The sequence below is a fragment of the Peromyscus eremicus genome, chromosome 17, assembly GCF_949786415.1.
Source record: "Peromyscus eremicus chromosome 17, PerEre_H2_v1, whole genome shotgun sequence".
Lineage (NCBI taxonomy): Eukaryota > Metazoa > Chordata > Mammalia > Rodentia > Cricetidae > Peromyscus > Peromyscus eremicus.
The window spans coordinates 40,055,708-40,071,151 of NC_081433.1; positions in this window are offsets into that span (position 1 = coordinate 40,055,708).

A 15,444-nucleotide genomic window follows, 5' to 3' on the forward strand; every position below is an offset into this window, starting at 1 on the left:
CTCTTCTATGTCTCACCTAAGAAAATCCAAAGCAGATGACAAAGAGGTCTCCTGACACACATCCATGCTCCTTCAGGTCCATGCTGCACATTACTGGAAATAAAAAAATATATATATATATATATCTAGCCTCATGTCAGGATGAAATGTTTTGGAAATGTTTCTTGGATCTCTAAAATAGTGTAGATGCTCAAATAAATCTCTTGAATGAATTCATGAACAGAACCCAATATCCAGTAATATCAGCTTTCCTGGTGGTCATCAAGAGCTGTTCTTGGCTTCCAGATGTCAGTTACTTAGGAAACTTGTGACACTTCAAGTCCATTGCCACATAACCATCACCTTGAAGCATTTCCTAATCTTTTTTAGTATCCAATTACTTTAAATTTTTAAATGATTTTGTTTTATGTGTACTCTGAAAGAGAAGTAAATGCTCTTAACTGCTGACCTGTCACTCCAGGCCCAGTTCAAACCATTTCTAGAAATCATTGAAGAACTTGGTTATAAAAGTTGAAAATGAAACAAAATGGTGTATTATTTCTTTTACAAGTGTCTAAAAAATTTTAGGGATGTTTAATATGTTATGTTTGTGTGTTTGTTTTCTTTCACACTTAAGTGAGATGTGCTGGGGATTTCTGTTAAATTGTGAATGCCAATTAATGTCTGATGGTTTATCTTCAGGAAATTAGAAGTGTTCCATACACCATGCAAAATTGTCTTCCACTGTGGTAACAAAAAACAATTAGTTAACTAGCTAAACAGATTTAACACAGACATGCAATGTATGGGGAAGTGAATAGGCCTTAACTCTAATGGTATGGAATATTCTTTTATTTAAATTTTATCACTCCCATCTAGTTTCATTTAAAATGTCAAAACTGGAATGTTAGTGACATTCATTTCATAATAGTGTTTGAAACACATGCAGTAAAAGGGGTTGTAATAATAATACTACAAATTACATGCTTATTTTTCCAGATCATACCTAATAGACTATAATATCATTTTCAGTCACAGTTCACCGGAGTTAAATTTAAAGCATAATATTAAAGTCAAGGTTCCTTCACATCTAATTAGACATTAGAAACAAATGTAGCAAAGTCCACATTCTGTTAAATGTATGCACATAATCCCTCAGAGGCAATGGACAATTTAGCAACATGAAAGGTGAAAGTCGCCCACTGTAAAGGTATACAATAAATTACAGCAGATTTACACTCAGCATTGTGCAACATGACATCTCAGTTGTTGTAGGACACACCACAGCATAAATTGTACCCAGCTTGTCTCACATTGCAAAATATTCAGGACAAACATAGAATATTTTACGCTTGGAAGGCTAACTTCTGGAAATTATGCCAGAGAGTAAGGCAGCTCAACAAAGCACCTATCATTGTGGTATGGATAGCGCTGCTGCAGATCTTGGCAGAGTCATTTATTTTCAGGGACAGTGGGGAAACATTAAAAAGAATGCATTGGTTCCTTCTTTGAAAATTCACATAAATAAGTCCTAGCTATAGACTGTGTTTAGAAGGCAGTACTCACGTGTGTGTGTGTGTGTGTGTGTGTGTGTGTGTGTGTGTGTGTGTGTGTGTACTTTTTTTTTTTTATTCAAGTCTATCATCGCTAATGGTTTGGCTGTATATCCATCCTAAGAAATGGATGGTGGATGAAACATCCCTGAGGGTCCATCAAATAAGATCACAGTTAGATTTTTCTCTACCTTGCTTTTTATCATCTTCCTAAAGATGAGATCAGAGGGTAAAGGTGGTTTTATGATGCCCACCAGCCTGCCTTGCACTTTGACATGCTGACTGGAGTTTTTCAGTCAAATTCCTGTGATTGGCTCTCCATGGACCAATCTTATTCTTATCCACTCTTCAAGCATCCTTGTACTCCATTTTAAAAGGAGAAATAATACGTGTCAGCAATAAAATATTATTTAAAAATGTTTGTCTTGAGTAGTCTGGCAATAATACAAGTGCAGTAATTTATCCCCCATCCCCTGCCCTCCACTGCCCATGCCTCGTCCCCAGTATACTCATGGAGATCTCATCTATTTCTCCTTCCCAGGGATAAATGGCATCATCTTACATTCCCCTGCAACTTTTAATGCAAGCAGTCTATAGGACAGTACCCGTAGAATATGGAGGGGAAGGAAATGGACTGGAAGACCCCTCCTGTCACACCAGTCACCACACATGTATGACAGTGCTAACGTGTTTGTTTCTAAGGGTGATTACTTTTTGTTCACTAACTTAAATCTTATTTTATACCTCTCAAAAACTGTTACATACAATATTTGTTACTTTCTAAAAAACTAATACAAGCACAAAGACAATTATTTTTCCCTTCTTAGCCACCATTATATTAAAATTGAAGTCATTGTAACAATAGTCAACAAGTCAATGAATAATTATTGTAACTCTGTTTTTATTTTAAAACAATTACTATCTCCATGCAATTTGTTATACTGCAGTTTTAGAAAATATATGTTTTTACTTTATTTATAAACTGTAATTATAATCATTGAAAGACAAAGACCTTAAAATATGATCATTCATTCTCTGGGTAGGAAATCTTGAAAGATGTAGCAATTGTACTATCCCCCAAATCATAATTTTTCAGAAGGACATGTTTTTAGATAGATCATCATAAAATTGAATCGATAGAAATACCTCCTCCCTTCCTTTCATCTGTTTTTCTTTCTTTCTTTCTTTCTTTCTTTCTTTCTTTCTTTCTTTCTTTCTTTCTTTCTTTCTTTCTTTCTCAGTACAGACGATCTAACAGAGGGCTTCATGCATGGAAGACAAGTACTCTACCACCAAGCTACAGTCCTAACACACATTTATTATTTTACAGCTAAAGAATTGTAAAATTGTCTTTCTTGGACATTTCTCTAATAATACTAAATCACTAGGGCAAATCCTGCTCACAGATTATCCCTGGATTCATTCCTACTGTGTTTGATTTATTGCCAGACCCGGGAGAGAGCATAATGTTGGCATCAGGAAGGACCTTTTCTCCACTGACATGGATGGAGGAGAATTTTATTTGATAATAGAGAAAAAGTTCTTACTGTGGCTGGCTTACATTGCTTTGGCTTGAGAGAGTTTGTCACTGAAACTGAGAATCATTAAAATTAAAATCTATATCTATATGAAGTTTAGAAATAATCTATTTTATCTTTCAAAACATCTAGGAGTAAAAAATTGAAATCTAAATTCACATTTATCCCCTAAATTAACTGAAGAAATCATAAAAGAGAAAAATAAAAGGAGCCTAATTTCTGTGATTACATATTAGTAGAGAATCATTATTAGTCTGTGTTGATAATGAATTGGGCAAAGATTGCATTGTGAGGTAAAATAGATTTTTTTATATTTTTTTGTGTCCATTAGGTCTCAATTTTTGTTTCAGAACAACCAATGTAACAAATGAATTCATTTTAGGATTTATATTTTTCTTGGAAAATTACTGTTGGATAGATGTAGGAAATAAAAGTGCTAAGGATAAGATTTAAAGAGAGAGCTATCCTTGCAAAAATATTTAGTTCTGCATATCTAAGCACTTTCAAGTTGCTAGCATTTTGGCACATCATCATTTCTGCAACAGAACAAGGCTACTAACATTAACATTTGCTCTAACACCTGATGAGCTGGACAAGTAGGGAGCCTTAGAACCTATTTATAATTCCAAAATAATATATGGAAACCTGGGTATAGAGGAAACAGTGAAAAAGCAATAGCTGTTTCCTAGTGAGTGTGATGAGTAAGGTAGAAAAGAGTTTGAAGAAAAAAACTTAAAATAATTGCCCAAACTGCACGTGTACAGACCTGAGTAAACCATGCAGTATTTTCTCAAGGAAGTACAGTGCTTTTCAATGCTTATGAACAATATAAATCTTATTTAAAATTAGCATGTTGGATAAATACTAGATTACAGCTGATTGTAAAAAATCAAGATTTAAAATATGTCTGTGAGTGGACACCTTGGCTCTTATTTGAGTTCTCATCTTTATTAAAGATGTATTATTTTTATTTGTGTGTATATGCATAAATGTAGACAGGTGCTCACAGAAACCAGCAGAGTGCATCATATTCCCTGGAGCTGGAGTTACAGGGGGTGTGATCCCCTGGAGGACTAACAAATTCTCTGAAACAGGGCCATCTCTCCTGTGCCTGGAAGTTCAATATCTGACCTTGACCACTAAGTATATTTCACATCAGGAAGAGATGTATGGTCTACAGCAGGCCCTACCCTCTCTCTGGATTGTCATTTATTTGATTTAAAAGAGAGGACACTCCCAGCTAAGGTGTGAAGCCTTCTTTTTATTTTAAAACTTTATTATTATTCTCAAGAAAGGATCATTCATTCAAGAAACTTTGGACCTAAATCAGTAAAATGTCTTTGAAAACTAGTTGATGACAGGATGCTGTAATAGGGTCTACATGAGGAAATGAGTATTAAAAGTAATTTAAAAAGACATTTATACAAGTTGTTTACAGCTAAAAATAGATCCAATGTTAAAACAATTAGAATACTATGGTGGGCTATTGCTAGAACCTTCTGCCTAATATTACATTTATGCTCATCTTTTGATTCTGCCCAAGTATCAGCCATAGGGATTGTATAGATAAATCCCTTTGTAATTCCTCAACCACGCTTTAAAATCTAGTTGCAACAATTTTTTTTTCTCTGCAAACCCTTTAATTTTTCAGAGCTGATAACATGGGGGAACAATGGATTGATTTGAAGCCTCGGCTCTTTGTTTTCCAAGGCCCTCCCTCCCTCCTCCTGGCAGAGCAGCCTCAGAAGCCTAGAGGAAGGGCGGGAGGATGCATGACAAGCAGGGAGCTCACACCTTTCATAATGGCTTGTGAACAATCAAGAACTGATGGTATTAGTGAAAGGTTATTATTTGAATTAATCATACGAGTTTAAAACAACTTGGCATTTCAAAATGTTTCTGGGTAGGCGTAGTTTTCAAACTGCAACTGCCACAGAGTGTAATCGTAGGCATGTTGGGAGGGGTAGAGAGAAGGAGGTGGGAAATGTCTGAAATTCAGCCTCCACTGTTTTTTTTTAGGGGACAGTTAAGCAGGTGCTAGACAGATCTCAGCAACTTCATGATCCTTTTAATGTGCTGAAAGAGAGAATATACGGAGGGAAAAATAGGAAAACAAGATTATGGGAAGAAAGAGAAGGGAGTGCAGGGGAGAAAATGATGGCTGAGGATCTGGATGTAGCTTTCCTTAATGGAGATTTGGGCTAAATCTTTCTTTCTCCTTAAAAGCTTTAAAGGTTCCTCTTCTCTTCCTCTGTAGGGGAGATTCACATTATCATGTATGTATTGAGCTAATGAGACAATACATGCAAAGTTACCAGGAAAATTAATTATCAGTGATCAATTTAAGAAGAACACAATAGTTAGAAGGGTTGAAATACAAATTCTCTCTCTCCTAAGTAGTAAGTAATGGCTCAATTAAGCACACACTCATTGAGTCCAATCTAGGTAGCAGGCAGGCCTTTGTCAAGCACACAGAGCAACCTTAGCCTCTGACACAGAGAGTTGAATAAGTAGGTCTTAATGTCGAGCACTACATGATGGAGTGGAGGAAAAATTCAGCAACAAACAATTTTGATGAACTGTGAAAAATGTAAGGTAGAGTCCACACAACTTGTGGCATAGGTAGGCAGAAGACCTTGGGGCTGATGTTGGTCTTACTCCTGAGCTGAGTTTCTTGATACAATGTGAAAGCACATGGTCTTGTGAACAGATGCAAAAGTTCTGGGAACCTACATGTATTGGTCAGCTTTTGGTCTCTGTCACGAAACTACATAAGAAAAATGATTTAAAAGGAAGGCATTTAATTTTCTCTAGCATTTCCAGAAATTTAAGATCAGGGTTGTCTGGCTCCATCACTGTGGACCTCCAGTAAGGATGAGATATGATGGAAATAAAAGCTGCTTATCTTGGGGTAGCAGGGAGTGAAGACTCCAGAGATAAGGTACACGTATCATTAGAATAGCCCCAGAAAAATAATTCCTCCAATGAGAACCCATCCCCCAACAGTCCAGTCAGTTATGAACTCATCATGGTTACATCACCCTTAACAGTGCCATTAGATTTTTGTGTGTGTGTGCCAATGAGGTTGTTTAGTCAGGTGACTTGAGTTTCACTCTTGATTTCCAGGATCCATATAGTAGAAGGGAAGAAATTATGCTCACGGGTTATCATCTGACCTCCCCACCTGCACTATGGCATATATGAGTTGGTGCATACATACTCATGAACACCCAACATAAATCAACAGACAAACAAACTAATAAGTAAGTAAATGTTTATTTTTTTAAAGTAATGTCACTAGCTATGGACTGAGCCTTCAAGACATGAATATGCAGGGGCATTTTATATTCAGACTGTAATAGTATCAAAGAATGCCTGTGCCTTGTTATCCTGCACGTAAATTATAGTATATATTATATCTTATATTCATATTAGGATATTATATCATATATCTAGGATTAGAACAAGAGTTGGTGAAGTGACTTGGCTGCCAATTTTGCATCTTATAAAGTCTATACTCCTTTTTGCAGGGATTGAAGTTTATAGATGAATATCTTATGTTATATGTATATCAAAAGATTTTAGTAAAGCCATATAGGAACAAATATAGAAGGGATTAAGTTCGTGTTTTTTTTTTTCAGATGAAAGACCAAAACGTGTTTTGTCTGATACATAGAGTCAAGACATATGTTTGGTTTCTGACTCAGTCAGATTACTCTAAGAAATCACCAGCACTATGAATTCCTTCCCACTGACCCTCTCTGTTCTCCAGCACCCACTTGCCCAAAATCATGATAGTCACAATGGCAGATGTCCACAGACTGTCAACTATCACATTAAAGATCAACATGCTTGACAAAAATGCTAACTAGGCATAAGAGCTGGTAACCAGGGTTGTCACTGCCCCCTTCCCAACAATAATAATTACAAATGCTTTGTGTGCATCCGTGTTTGTGTGTTCCCTAAATGAAATAAGCTAGAAAATTAGAAATAAAATAATACTTTAGCTGCACTTCATTAAGCAGGGATATTAATGACAAGACAGATAGTTATTTTTTGGTTCATGCACTTAATCACAAAATTTTGAGATAGAAGCATAATTGCATTAATGGCTTTTTGTGTATGCTCCTCAATGTTCATGCTTTGTAGTAAAGGTACATTAATGGCACTCGCCCTCCAGTTATTGTCTGATAAATCCATGAATCAAAAAAAAAAGATAAGAGAGCTTTAATGGTCCAATATTTTAGAGTCTGTGGAGTCATTTAGAGTTGTGAAGTAATTTATGATTTTTCAGGAATATTGTAGCCTAAAATAACTCAAAGAGAGCAACAGTCAGATGCATATAATTTCTGGTTTTTACCAAGGGACTAGAATTTGATGAACTTACCAAATGTTTCAAAACAAGTGCTCATCATGTATTTAATCACAAGTCACTTTGAATCTTAATTGTGATCTGAAACATTTTTTGTGCTTTCCTAGGATTCATTTTAAGAAGGAATAAAACAAATCTTTGTTTGTAAGATTACACTGGATACACCTGGGTAGCTAGCAATTTAAAGTGTAAATTATTTTTAAAAAAAAATCTAAAATCGTACACTTTCAAAGTTTCATGAAACCAACTAGACACCTACAATTTTTTGTGATTTTGAAATAAATTAATAAAAATAACAACAAAACAAACAAACAAAATCCTTGCTGTTACCTGTTACCACCCAGGCCCTCGGGGTACTGAGGCAAAAGCGGCATCTATTTGAAAATAATCTGGGCTATATAGCAAGAGTTTGCCTGAACAATAACAAAAGAGAAATACAGAAAGAGAAAAGAAAGAAGAAGGAAGTGAAAGAAAACAACAACCCAGAAACTTCTCAGGAATATATACAAAGTCTAGAGAAAGAGAAAACAGCATTACTAATCCTCAGAAACTACTATATCTTTTCTCATATCTTTTCATCCTTGATGATAGCTATAACTTATTTAATATACATTTATTGTATTCCTAACACTCTGGAATAAACAAAGTTGGCAATTTCAGTGGAGGCAAAAACATATAAATAGCAGTATCAGCATCCCTTACTAATGCCCCTGCATGTGGCTGATGCTGTTTATTTTGCTTTAAATACAATTTGCAGGAGGTTTTAAGCATCAGCTTAGGCCTGATACATGCCCTGCCAGGTATCTCTTTGAAAGAAAGCTCTTTAGGAAGTATCTTTTGTACATTTAATCGCTGGCTTTGTTTTGCTTTAGAAAAGCAACAGCAGCAGTTGAAGTCCCTGCTGCCCATGTGATTATGGGGAATCGCCGCGCAGTAGCCAGGGAGCAGTTTCCATCCACTCCTGATTTACCAAGCTGGATCAGACTGCCCTGTGGGTTTTGCTAGCACTGAAATGGACATTTAGCACCCCGCAGCATATTTAGCAGAGTATGAGCAGCCAAGGCAGACTGTTCTCCTACATGCCACACAAATGTTTTCCTTAGGTTTCTCCCTTCATGGTGGGTGAGCTGCTTCCATTATTGTGTTCTGTTGCTGGACAAATAGAAGCCAAATTAAGGATCTTGCAGGAAAACTGAAGTGACTGTAAATCACATGCACATATAGATTTATACATATATGCACATGTACACATGCGTATGGTATGTCTCTATACACAGTTTGATTGATAATGATTACCTAATACCAGGGCTGTAAGCTATTTGTTGTATTGCTCAGCCTGTGCATATGGTTTTCTTATTTACAACATAGAAGGCTGATTGAATTTTTCACCTAAAATCTGAAAGACATAGTGCTTAATGTTGGTCTCTTTCATCATTTTGTGATTCAAAAGTTAGTTGATAATGGGCCTTTTGGCTTCCTACCGTCACATAAGTAAGAATTCAATAAACTACTTTGAACATTTTTGGGTTTATGTCTTAGTTAATGTTCTTCTTCTGTGAAGAGACACCATGACCATGGCAACTCTTTTATAAAAGAAAGCATTTAGTTGGGGCTGGCTTACAGGTTCAGAGATTTAGTCAAATATCATCATGGTGAGGAGCATGGTGACAGGCAGGCAGACTAGGTGCTGGCGAAGTAGTTGAGAGTTCTACATCTGGATCTCCAGTCAGCAGGATGAGAGAGCCACTGGGCCTGGCTTAGGCTTTTGAAACTTCAAAGCCCACCCCCAATGACATACTTCCTCCAACAAGGCCACACCTTCTCCAAAAAGGCCACACCTCCTAACCCTTCTCAGGCAGTGCCACTCCCTGATGACTAAGTTCTTAAATATATGAGCCTTTGTGTGCCATTCTTATTCAAACCACCACAGTACATCTATTTCAGATATATTCAGCTCTACCAAGAAAAAGTGAACCTTTGATAGAATCAGCTATCCTTTGGTGAAGAGTCAATATAACCTTCCTATAACTGTTAAGTCATCCTTTCAATTCCTCAATAGCTATTTTAAACAGTGTTTTCCTTTATGGTAGGTATATGATTGACACTGGCCTGGATAAAAGTGAGCAATATTCCTAAGCATACAAGTCAGGAGAATGAATTTGTGTTTGGGGATAAAATTTGTTAAATATCTATGTCAGCGACCAATGCATAAGCCAAGAAATTAATCTGATTCAGTCATCAATACCAGTCTTCAATATCCATTATTTGTGTGAAATGAGATTTATGGTAACCTGACCTGGTGTCCCATTGGTCAATAGGAAAAAAAAAAAAAAAAACACAATCACAAGCAACGTTTTTTTAGACTAATCAAGACATATGTCCACTGAGTTTTTTCACATTCTTATTTCAATGTAATTACCAAGTCACACATGACAAAGTCTAGGTCAGATATAGATATTCTAAGATAGCCTCTAGGAATGACAATGATGCCACAAACTAATGACAAACACTCATTCAAGATATTGTAAGACAGTAAAGATTTCATGGCTGGGGGAAAAACCAAGGAGTGGGTTAATTTATCTAGCTCAGTTACCTATTGGCTAATTTAGTTTTTGCCGCCACAGATCAATGCTAATTTTGCTCATGTAATTATTATGTGAAACAGGAAGCTGTAGAAGACAACACAAGGCTATTTTTGCTGGCACTTGGTCAGGAGCTTTCTCTCATTTGTTAGACTTACAGGAGCAGTTCTAGTAGTTAGTTCATAATATAATATAAGTTGCTCTTTGACTCCAAGTATAATGGCCGTAGAGAAGGTTTCTCAATGATACCAGCACCATCTAATTGCAATTTCTGCCGGATGCTTCGAGAAACTACTTTCCTCCCACAAAAGAGTTTAAAATTTTTTTTCTACATATTATAAATGTGCGATCAGGTGAAGAATTCTATTGTTATTTCTGTTAGGCTGAATGTTATTCTAAATTCAATATTAAGTGAGTTGATTAATTCCCTAGGTTGAAGAGGTAAAAGTCAGAGTGACTTTCTACTACATTTTTGATGATGATGATGATGATGATATTATGATTATTAATTATTGAGATTATAATATAATTAAAACATTTATCCCTTCCCTTTCCTCCCTGCTCCCCACTCTCCTTCACATTCATTGATTCTTTTTTTTCATTAACTGTTATTGCACAGACATACACACACACAACACATACATACATATGTACATATTCCTAAATATGGCTTACTCAGTGCATAAAGTGTTACTTGTTTCCATGTTTTCAGGGCTAAACCATTTAGCACTGGACAACCAATTGGTGTGCTCTTCCCTGGGGAAGACCACCTCACCCTCTTCCAGCTTTTCTTTGTTACCTATAGCTCTTTATGTAGGGTTGAGGCATCTTAGACTTCCCCCTATCCACATTGGCTTATCCATTTGTATTGTCCTTATTCAGCAAATATACTACACTTTAAAGACAATGAATAGAAACTGTCTGCATTCTACACGTTGTATTTTAGAAGAATGAGAAAGATGTATATACTAAAAATGCTAAAAATGCAATTCATAATAAGTGATGACCTTTATAAGATAAAATTGGAGTTAAGCTCATTCAATATTTATTTATATATTATTTAATATAGCCAATGTGACAAACAATATGTATAGACTATGATTTTTCCTCTCAGCTATGTTATAATTACTGAGTAAAAACATGCATGTCCAAAATCATCTCTCCTTGCCCATGTTACCCTTTTGCATGGACATAGTCAGAATATTGTCTTTCTGAAATTCTTTCAAAAACTCACTAAAACAAAAAGCCCTGATAATCGTATTCTCCATTTTAGAGTTTAATTATTCAATGATTTCCACATGAGTCAGTTTTCAAACCAGGCAAATGTGTCTCTCCCCTTACCACATGTATCCATTAATCTCCTGATTTCTTTCCTCTCAACCCAGGATGTACCCCATAGTCTATTTAGTAAGAGATTTACCAACAATCTAAACTTCTTTACCCCCTTTTTCCTACCCAGGCAGTGCTCAAGCTAGCATTAATATGTCTACCATTTGTCTCCTTGCATACTACAGGTATCTGACTTTAACTGAAGAAAAATGAAGTTAAACTAAATGATCAACAATAACTTTTTAAGGCAGCCAATGTTGAGGATCTCATTGAGGTTGATTACCTTGAATTATTTTATATTCAGTTTGGGTGAATTGATTAGGATAAAGAGGAAGGAGGAGAAATATTCCAGTCCGAGAAATACCATGGTCATATGCAAGGAAACAAAAACAAGGAGGGTGCAAGCCAAACAAGAACAAAGAAAGAGAATAGATATTTGAGGGAGCAAACACCAATTCTCAAATGAAGGAGGAGACAGAGTACTGCATTTGAGATAGGAATGGGAATCAGAGACCAGACCAATTATTACATATAGACCACAGTAAAAAATTATGCTTATCTCTACTAAGTAATTCAAATGTTCAACTTTCAGGGACATGTGCATGTTCTGAATGTTTTAAATTTTTGCAGCCCTTTGAATCTCTTACTTTCAGAAGAGTTATGCTCAAGTTCACCACTGTTTAGAATTGTTATTAGATTTCTATGTTCAACTTATGGTAGATTTTTTTTTTTCTTTTCCAAAGTTCTGGATACTTTACTTTCTTTCCTCATTATCCTCACCCAGCATGCTCACCTAAAATTGGTAAGAAATGGAAGTCAGCAGAAGGAAACCTTCCTTACTTCACAGTCTCAGAAAAGCACTTGTGTTTGCAACCATTTCTCACTCATTTTCTTCTCTTACAGAGAAGTGTTTTTCTTTTTTTCCAGAATAAAATCATACTCTCATCTCATTCTATTTCACCTCCCCAGGAACTTTTAAAAATCATTCTTAATGTTTTCCCTGTACCTTTACCTATTTTAATTCAAGGATTTTTTGCATGGAACCATAAAATTACTCTCATAAAATGTGCATCTTCAGACTTTTGAGGTTCACCATAGCAGTATAATTGAAAAATATGCAGACTTATTGTGTGTTAAATATGCTTGTGAAACATGAATGAATTCTGTGCTTAGCTGGGTCTGGGATTTACCTACAGAGCATCTCATTCCGCATGAGCAAATATTCCAAATCCAGAAAAAGGCACTGAAATACTGTTGGCCTCAAGCTCTTTGCATATAGGTAGCTCAGGCTCTACTATGTTTATTGCTGTTTGAGACTTACCTGGTACTCCTTGCTACCCCACTCTTCAGACAAATTTAGTTATTCAGATAGCCTCCATTATCGCATGATGATTTTTAGTATGAAGTTATCATGTGTTTGATATTTATACTAACGGTTTTTATAATTTGATTAATTAAAAGTTGTAAATACTTTGCTAATTGTTGTAATCTCACTGTTTAAACCTGAATCTAGATATTTACTTAGATACTGGTTTTATGAATGAATGAATAAGTAAATAAATAAATAAGCGAGTGAGTGAGTGAGTGAGTGAGTGTGAGTGAGGGAATTTATAAAGGTACACTGAAGTTGCTGCCAAGATAGAGATAGAGTTTATCTTATTGCTTTTCATTTAACTTGATGATAAACTCTCACACAGTTTTCATGTGCCTTTAGATCTAATGCTTTGGAGAACAGTGTATTTAGTATCGTGGATATCCACAAGGTTATCATTGAGTGTATTTCATAGGAGAACTCATGAGTTGTTTGCTGAATACATGGATAGAGATAGAATATAAAGCAGTTTCATAGGTAAATAATCAGAAAGATTCAGATGCAATTGGCTTCTAATTTGTAGAAGTTGACATGAGATGAGATGGAAAATGATATTGCACTTAGCACAATGAAAGTAAATGAGTAAGAGTGGTTTAACAGCATTCAGCTCAACAGTTACTAAGTATCAATGATCCTTACTAGAATTTTCTATTTTTCTAAAATATTTAAAGAAAATAATTTAAAAGGAAAAGTTCATTTTGAGAAGGAGAAAGGTAGGATGACATCTTGACATGCAACTATTAGGCACTTTTCTCGTTACTGTTGGGTGCTGCAGTAACTCATTCTCTGAAGACTGTTAAGACTTGATGACAGTTTAGGTATAGTTCTGCCTAGAGCCATAAAAACTAATTGGGTGAGCCCTCTACTTATCAGCTTCCACTATGAAGAGCGCTACAGGAATTTTCCCTGGAGATGGCCCATAGCAACCAGGACAGTGTAGATACACATCCAGGAACTTCAATAATCAGCTGTCATAAGATGCGTGGCAAAGTAGAGCTTGTTAGAAATCCATAGTGCTTGAAGACTCTGAAAAATGTATGTATAACTGAATTGTCTTTTATAGTATTATTAAGCTAGTATTAGAATTAGGGAAATCCTGTTCCTTGATTTGATATAAATCAGTCAGCTATTTGTGGAGTGGCCATGGGTGTCTAACATGGCATTGATGCATAGAATGAGTAGCAGCTCTTTTAGGATTTAGCAACTAACAGGATACTTAAAAATCAGTGAAATGAAATTCTTTACAGACACATGGGCCAAACTACAGAAAAAGAAAGTAAGTTCAGTCATAGGGTAGGTGAACGTAAAATTCTGGAAGCACCAGGAAAATAGATATGTAAATAATATTGAAGAAAAGCTAGGATGCTATGTAGAAGAAAATGACGCGTTTGCCAGACAAATGAGGGAATTTTTATCAATCAGTCAGAAAGGCTTAGGGGAAAAGAGGAAAAAAGATTTACTAAGGATACAGTAGGAAAAGAAATGAGATTAATAGAAACAAAGGGTGCATATTTGGTTTCCATGCATTCAAGAAATAAATCAATCTTTCCAGATGTCTGGAGCTTACTTTATATGTGCTCAGTGCCCTTGGCTAGGCTACAGCCATTGTTCTCAGGAGCATAGTTCCAATGTGACATTGCTTGTATCAGACAGAGTTTCTGTGTTGACATTTAATAACATTCAGTTTGGTCCAAATTCTAAGTTTGTAATGTAGCTTGGTTATGCAAAGTTCTGTAAGTCACTTACATTCCTTATACATCGGTCAGTCTTCTCATCCATAAAATGAACATGTTGAATTAGACACAGGTTTTCCTAAGAAACAGCCATGCCCTTAGGGGGTTTTGAAATTTTGTAGGAATTCAATATTTGGTATCAGAGTTTGGGTGCTCTGTAATCATCTAGTGGGAAAAAGACAGGAATACTAAATATATGAGAATGTAGAGGACATTGAGTCTGGGAGTTGAAAGGGTTTAGGACTTTCTAGTATATACCTTCAGCAAACAAATCCTGTTTGTAAATGCTGGAGGATAGAACCTAACTCCCTTCAACGTTAAACATGTTCTTTTTATTGACTATATTTTATTATATGCAAAAATTTTCAGGACTGAGCCTGTGTAATCAAAAATGGAATTCTGTTTGTTTAAAATTATACTAAATGTCAGTCACCATTTTACAGTTATATCATGATTGGTAATGCTTCTTACTCTATTCAAATTTCTAATACTTTTATCACATTACACTTAGCTGTGGCTCTACACTGGTGTTCTATTTATATATAAGATGACATGTTTCCTGTTATAGTTTCACACGAATATTTACATATTAAAATACACATTTGTCAATCATAATAGCATGTTCCTTTCATTTCTTCATATACTACTGTATTATATTAAATTATGGAACCTAACGTTATAAGGATGCTATATTTTTGTGAATATAATTTTAGAGTTTTCATATGAAACTATTAGGTAGAAAAGGGAACATTGAGCCTAACAGGGTTGAGAATCAGGGACTTGGGCTATCTTAAAGAGCTCAAGTCTATGGATTTATAACTTTGGCTTTGATCTGTAAGGAGAAATTTTTAAATGACTTTCACTAGTAACATTTAAGTCAGTGTCAAAATTCTGGAGAAAGAGAGTACCTGAAAACTAGACTTTTTTAGACTATCTATTTTATCACTGTCACTATTTACTAAAACCAAGATGTGGGTGTTAAGTGT